This window comes from Sinocyclocheilus rhinocerous, unplaced genomic scaffold (assembly GCF_001515625.1).
Source record: "Sinocyclocheilus rhinocerous isolate Xijiao unplaced genomic scaffold, SAMN03320098_v1.1 scaffold249, whole genome shotgun sequence".
NCBI lineage: Eukaryota > Metazoa > Chordata > Actinopteri > Cypriniformes > Cyprinidae > Sinocyclocheilus > Sinocyclocheilus rhinocerous.
This window is the reverse complement of record NW_015666483.1, coordinates 205,411-213,442: the sequence shown is the minus strand read 5'-3', so window position 1 is coordinate 213,442 and position 8,032 is coordinate 205,411.

Genomic DNA, 8,032 nt, shown 5'->3' with positions numbered 1-8,032 from the left:
TTTTGTAGGCATTAAACTGCCAGAATTTTAAAAGACGATATCTCCGTTTGCATTGACCTTTCAGCTTTGTAACTTTGCAGATATTGTTTGCTCAAACAGCAACATTAGACACTAACTAACATTAAAAAAGTGAAATCGCAATGAACCACCCCTTTAAGTAATGCAGTAGTTGTAGAATGATTGGACCTGTAGCCAGATTGATATGGTGATAAAATATTATCAATACGTAAATAATCTGAAAGTTGTTTATATATTAATTTTTCAAAAACTTTAGATATAGAACATATGATAGATATAGGTCTGTAATTATTGAGTTCAAGTACATCACCTCCCTTGTACAATGGAGTAATACGTGAACATTTCCAAATAGCAGGGAACTCACATGTGGACAAAGACAAATTAAATAACTCAGCAAGTGGGTACATAAGAATATTAGAAGATAATTTAAGGAAATTATTTTCAATACCATCCAATCCAAACACCACTAGTCCCACTTAATTCATTAATAGCATTCTGAACTTCGATAAGTGAAATCTTCCTAAATTGAAAATAACTACTACATGATAAAGTATCATATATAGTACCAGTATTCAAATAAGAGTCAGATACTAAAGTAGAACAAACAGATGAAAAATGCTGATTAAATGATTGAGCAATAGATGAAGAATCATGTAATATTGTATTGTTAACTCTAATTTGATTAATTGAATGTTTATCTGAAGCACTGAATAAGTTTTTAATTTCATTCCAAAAATATTTAGAGTTCTTACAATACTGAGAAAGACATTCTTTATAATAAGTAGATTTTGCATTTCATACTTTTGTCTTATTCAAATTTCTCAACTGCCTATATACTTCCCAATCAGCATTACTTCTTGTCTGACGAAATACTGACCATGCTTTATCCCTTTGCCTAAAAAGACTAAGAAGATCAGAATTAATCCAAGGGAGATGATTATCCCTAACCCGTATAGTTTTCCAAGGAGCGTGCTTGTCAACAATATTAATTAATTCTGTATAAAAAAAACAATTAAAAAAATCCCAAGCATCTTGTACATTAGGAATTAAATGATATCTATCCCAATTAATATAAATCAAATCATTAATAAATAAATTTAAATTACATTTTTTATATTGTATGATTTTAATTAATCTTGAAGGGGATTTAGGTAATTTAATTTTCCATACACAAAATATAATAGTGATCGCTAAAGCAGTCAGACATTACTCCTGCCCTTAAAAATCTATTAGGATGTGAAACAAGTATCCAATCAAGAAGGGACTGTGTTCGAGCAGTAACTCTAGTAGGCTCAGTAATTAGTTGGGTAAGATTTAAACTATTAAATTAATTTTTTTCTTTATCAGATGATTTATCTAACCAATTCTTGTTGAAATCACCAAGTAATATTATTTCATTTTTATCCAAAATGGAAATAATGGTAGATAACAGACAATTAAATGACTCCACTGGTGAAGAGGGTGGTCTGTATATGCTTCCAATAGTTATACGTTTATTTAAATGAAAAATTACCTTAACAAAAATACATTCACAATATAGAGGATCAACTGAAGGTATAATCAACTCAGATACAAGACCAGTAGAAAGATATGGTGACCGTGATTTCACCAAGTACAACATGTTCCTGGATCAACATCCTTGTTGATCCTGGAACAACATTCCAATTAACCAATCAGAATTGAGGAATAACTTTTCAGGAAATATCTGTTTTAGGCTTACGATCAGGGTTAGATGCTTCTACACCCTTGTTAATCAGCTATCATTTCACACTGATTTTAGAAATAAATTATGGGTAGAGTTAGGTTTAGGGGTAGGGATTGGGTTTAGTCTATATTTTTGGACAGTAATGTTGATCCAGGATCAACAAAAGATATTGATCCAGGAAACATGTCTTACTTGGCAAAATCACGGCGACCAGAAAGATATATAGCTACACCTGGAGCACCTATCATATCTATAAAGAACATAATTTTATCTCACTGTCTGAAACACTGCTATTTAGCCATGTTTCAGAGAGTGTGACAATATCAGGTTTATTCAAATCAATCCACACACAAAGTAAATAAATTTTGCACACAAGGCTTCTAATATTCAAATTAATTATTTTTAACCCTGTAACCTCATCCAACATGAAAATATAACATAATAATAATGACACTGATCAGATATGAAATAAAAAAACAACTGAATCCAAAAAAAACATTACAAGGGTGCAGAAACTGCAAAATAGATTAATCACAACAAAACAAACAACACACATAAATACAAAAAAAAAATAAAAAAAAATAAATACCACAACACTGCTCAAGAGCGACCCAGCTACCCCAGACCCCATAACCCGGGGTATTCCAATGAGCAAACCAGATGCAGAACCGTCAAAAAAACAAAAAAACCCAAACTCAACTCAAGCTACATTATTAAGATAAACAATAAAGCGTAGCTTTATAATGGGGAAAAGAAGAAGAAAAAAAACTAACAACTTTGAAAATCCATCATTCCAAAATAATATTATTTCTATACCCCATCAACAACCAATAATAAAATGAATATGCAACTGTGATTACAGCAAAGTAATTAACTTCATTTGGCCTCTAAAATCAAGCAGCAGCCTCAATTCAAACAGTCATTATCCTGAGGAGATCTGAGATGGCATGAAAACAGCTTCAGCTTCTTTATGACAGTTGAAACGTTGCTGTTTACCATCAACAACAACACATAACGTTCAAGGATAACGAAGAAAGTATTTCATATTAAGTTCCCGAAGCTTACGTTTAACAGGATCAAAAACGTCTGCGCCTCTTTATCAAATCAGCACTGAAGTCCGGGTAGATATATATGCGCGTCCCGTTATACTCCAGTTTCCTTTCCCTTGCAATGCGAAGAATCTGCACCTTGTCCTGAAAGTTAAGGAGCTTGACCATAGCAGGCCTCGGACTAGCTCTACCACTTTGGCGAGCTGTCGGAGAGCGATGAGCCCATTCAATGATCAGTGGAGTGGAGAAGTTATCTCGTCCCAAAAGTTGTGGAATCAGCTGGGACATAAAACCGGTGATAGCATTGCCTGTACTCCAGCAAAGCGAAGATTATAACACCGGCTTCGATTCTCCAAATCGTCAACATTGTCGATCAGGTAGGAGTTATCTTTCTCCAGTTGTTGAATTCGAGTAACACACACTTGAACGTTGTCCTCATTAGCGCCAACACACTGCTCTAACAAGTTAACTTGATCTCCCAAAGTGCTTAAAGAGTTCTGAATTCAGCTCAAAGTACTATGAATGGAGTCCGATTTTTCATCAAAGTGAGTCAGCATGTCAGTCTTGATCTGTTGAATGGCGTCCCACAAAGTTTGCAGCGTAATATGCCGCTCATCCATTATGACAAAGAGCGGAATAACTTGCTGGTGTAAACAAACAATTATCTGCTAACTTATTAAAAAACAAACATGTCGATTCACAAAAGGAGATCTTACACAGCTACTTTAATAGCGATTAGCAGGCTTGAGCTTGAGTTCACTCACGCTGCAGCCATCTTGAGACTATTTTATATAAATTTATACTTTCATTGGAGCACCTAACCCCACCCCTACCCTAAACCTACCTACTTTTGAACAATTTAAAGCACGTAGAAGCAAATAATGGTACAGTCACAGGTATTTACTGCAAAAACTGACCATAAAACAGCTGTATAAAAGCATTACAAACAAGTCCTGTTGCATTCAAAGTCTTCTGAAGCCATACAATATCTTTATGCGACAAAGAGAGTAAAACATAAGGTTTTAATCTCTGAAAATGATTCCGCTCCGTTAACGTGCTCACATCTCATTCAAAAAGATACTTCTGTAGCATGACGCAATCGGTCACGAGACACACAAGAGCCAATGACATTTCACAACCAAGGCTGACATAAGGCTTCTTCTGGCTGCATTTTTTGAATTTGTGCACAGACTGCACACAGGATCTCAGCTTTACGGCGGCTGGAGATGGCGATCGTGTCTATTCCTCTCACACATCAATAATTTTGCCTTAGAAGACTTGGAATATTATTATTATTATTATTATTATTATTATTAAATAAATTATGACTGTATCTGTATCTGCCTATTATATCTTGTGTTTTAATGACAAATGGTAGATTTAGGGGCAGGGGTTTCATTACATGCTCATAAATGTGTAAATAGTATGTAAATAAAACTGTTGTGACTGTTTACATTAAAAAATCACACCCCAACATATATGCAATAATGGCAATGTTGTCACTCAATATATAATTTAATCATGACGATAAAATTCCCAGTGCCTTTCGCGTTGGCATACTGATGCCAAGGATTTCTTATTTAAAGCAATGGAGGACCCTGCACGACGAAAAATGACGCTAACGGGTTACCCTGTGCGTCAAAAAGTGACGCCAAATAGTCCTGACCAAGCGTCAATATGTGAAGAGTTGGGAGTGAGAATGTGTTGTCTTCCAATGCACTTTACCTGCATTTGTCCCCCTGTTCCTTTATAGTACTGTTCTCCCAGTAAAAATAAAGCTAATGTAAGCTAGGAAAGAATGACTCCAACACAATAAAAAGTGAACAAATCCAACATGCTGTGCCAAAGCCGCAGGCTTTTCCAGGGCCCACGACGATAAAAACATCATTTGCTAGACCTGACACATTAAGCAATGGCGTACTTGGATTAATAGAATGCAGCACCATTTTCAACCTGCTGACAAACATGAGCTGCCACTGTGGCACCTCAACCCCATCCATAAACTGAAAATAACACGGAGTCTGTAGCTGCCACATATTCAAAACTATCTCTAAAGCCCTCCCCTACAGGGCTAGATAAGAAGTGCAGACACATCATCTCATAAAGCTCTTTTTATAGTGAGTCATCAATGCAGTAGTTAAAAATGCTCACGTTCTGCCTAACATACCCATAAACACTCTAGACACAATGGTTGAACCTTTAATAGCACTTACAAATTTGTGTAAGCCATAAAAACCCCAAAGATCATGCATGATTCTACGCAGACGCTACAAATTACTAATTACTAATTTAATTTATGTAAGCAGATATTAGCTTTTTGAAGCTTATTTAGTAGGATTCATATGTTATAGGTTCTCCTAAAGCCCTGATCTGTTTTAATAAGGTAAAAACTATGGAAGTAATGAATGCAGTGGACACAGCAGAATGAAATCTGATATACTAATGTAAGAAAATAACTTGCTTGCTTGGAATCCTCTTTAAAAAGGCATAATGCCAGAACTGCTTTGTTCTGTTTCAGTATGTTACTGATACAATACATTTTAACACTGACATCAGCACAAGCTTCAAGGAGTTAAAACCATGCCAGCTTTACCAGTGCCACAAGGAGTTGCTCAGGCTGTCTGATTGAGAGATGTGGAGCCCATGGAGCACAGATGGCAATCCCTTCAGGGCAATAGTTGCTCTGGAGGTCCTGCTTCTAGTCTTTCATCTCATTAGCAAGTAGTGTCTCTAAGGTGCTACTAAAGAACAGAGCCTCTAATCCAGATGTGATTGCTAAATGGGTGTTTTTAACTCCTAAATCAGGAAGAGGTTGGCTCAACCTTATTGGTCTTGAGCAGGTAGAGGCTGAGAATGAGAATGAAACAGCATTGTCCCAATTTGGACAGACAGAAAAGGGTGAAATAGAGGCAACTATGTCAGCCAAAATAGCACTTGAGGTTATTTGATAATTCACAAGTGGGTATAATTTTTTCAAGCTTTTACCCCTTTTTATGGAAAGTTTCCTATATTATGCAATTTATTACTTACATTTATAAACAAGATTTGTAAAGTGTTACCTTAATTTTTCTGTCATTCCAGCTATTTATCTGTGTTAAAAACACAATGTGCCCAATTCCCTAGAGGAAGTTGCTTAGTATTAGTTTTAGAGGCAGAGCAAAATGCAGCACTTTCAATAGAGCCTGATTAGCTTCTGTCCATTTTCACATTTTCAGTTTGCCTGAAAGAGAAAAAGACAGATTGAGAGATAGAAAAAGCTTACAGAACAATTGTTCTTTCAAGAAGCTTGTTGACTTTATTCAGAATGAATTCGTCCAATTTGCATCTAAAGAGCTCAGGCACAGCATTGCTGGTTTTAGTGCTTTTTCATTCAGAGTTTTTTTTTCGCAGTATGGCTGCCAAAGAAAAAAAAACAAAACAAAAAAAAAACATCCCACTCAGCAGCGGCATGAAAAGGTCAGGCGTGGGAGCAAAAGGGAAATGTAACAGATTTTAGTCCCCTGACAAAAGTAATTAATTGTTTTGGAGCTAAATGAAAATGAGGAGGCCGAACAGCCTACTGTAGCATTTGAGTTTCACAATGACAGCTATGTGAGATTAAGTGTATGGAGTGTCAGGGGTGTTTGTCATAATGGCAGACCAGATGCAGTGCAAATAAACAATCCTCAGGGAAATGATCAGATGGCTTACACCATCTGTTTACATATGACAATTGTTTCCTTTTGGACACTGTGCAGAATTATTGTTCATGTTGAGGTTGACAATCCTGTAAATTGCAATTGCAGAGTTTGACAATTTTCTTTACATCTTCAAATATCTTAAGCCACTTTTCTATTGTGGGGCAGAACAGTTCTTGTTGATTCCCATTCCATTCTGTGCCGATCCGGGCCAGTCGGCATGAATATGGTTTAATTTTCCACTGTGGGGCCGAAAACAGAGTTTGTAACACAAACGTGTTAGTAGTTGCCTTGGTAACGAAAGTGTTTTCATATGGTTTAAGATGTAAATAGTGACCACATTATGGAGGATGATCAGATATTTCTGTTTATTTTGCTCAAATAGCGTGCTTGCCAAGCTACAGAGAAACTAGTGGCCAGACAACAGACAAGTGACTGAATTAAAGGGATAGTTCACCCCAAAATTTGAATTCTGTCATTAATTACTCACTCTCATGTCGTTCCAAACCCACAAGACCTTTGTTCATCTTAACACAAATTAATTTTGATGAAATCCGAGAGCTTTCTGACCCTGCATAGACAGCAACTTAACTATCATGTTCAAGGCCCAGAAAGGTAGTAAGGACATTATTAAAATAGTCGATGTGACATCAGTGGTTCAACAGTAATTTTATGAAGCTACGAGAATACTTTTGTTTACTTTTTTGTGTGCAAAGAAAACAAAAATAACTTAATTCAACAATTTCTTCTCTTCTGTGTCAGTAGACACGTTCACGAGAGTACCACGACACATGTGTGATGCTGCTGACACAGGAGTCGGCATTCTGACGTACAACCCATATGCGCTGCACTTTGTTTGTAAGGAGAGGAATGCACGCATGTGTGTCGTGGTACTCTTGTGAATGCGCATCGAAGACTGACATGGAAGAGCAGAAATTGTTGAATAAAGTCATTATTTTTGTTTTCTTTGCGCAAAAAATAAATGAATAAATAAAATTCTCATAGCTTCATAAAATTAAGGTTTAACCACTGATGTCACATGGACTATTTTAACAATGTTCTTACTACCTTTCTGGGCCTTGAACGTGGTAGTGTTGAGACGTGCTGAAGTAACGTTTGGTCTCGAACTGTATCGCATACATTGTCAGTGATAAACATTAAAGTGTGTTCAGCTGAATTCAATTTCCGTTTTGTCGAACGGGTATAAAAAAGGATAGTACACCGTGGCAGCCCTCATGTGAAGACCGAAGAGTGTAAAGACCATCGACAACCGTGCGACTCCACAGTGCAGGGACACAGACAAGGGACATAAGTATCGCTTTTGACTCAACCTCTTTTTTTACACCTTTCTTCACTTCTGTTTCAGTTTTTATGACTAACTCTTACTATGTGTTTCCATATCCCTACTATTACTACTACTCGCAAACCACACATCACACACAATAGGCAGCGCGATCCTAACAACCTGTGCACTTTGCCTATGTTTGCTAATACACTACTTTCTTTTTCTATTGGTCTCTGGAATTATCAGTCTGCAGTAAACAAAGCAGATTTCATTACATCTGTTTCTAGTCATTCAAGAA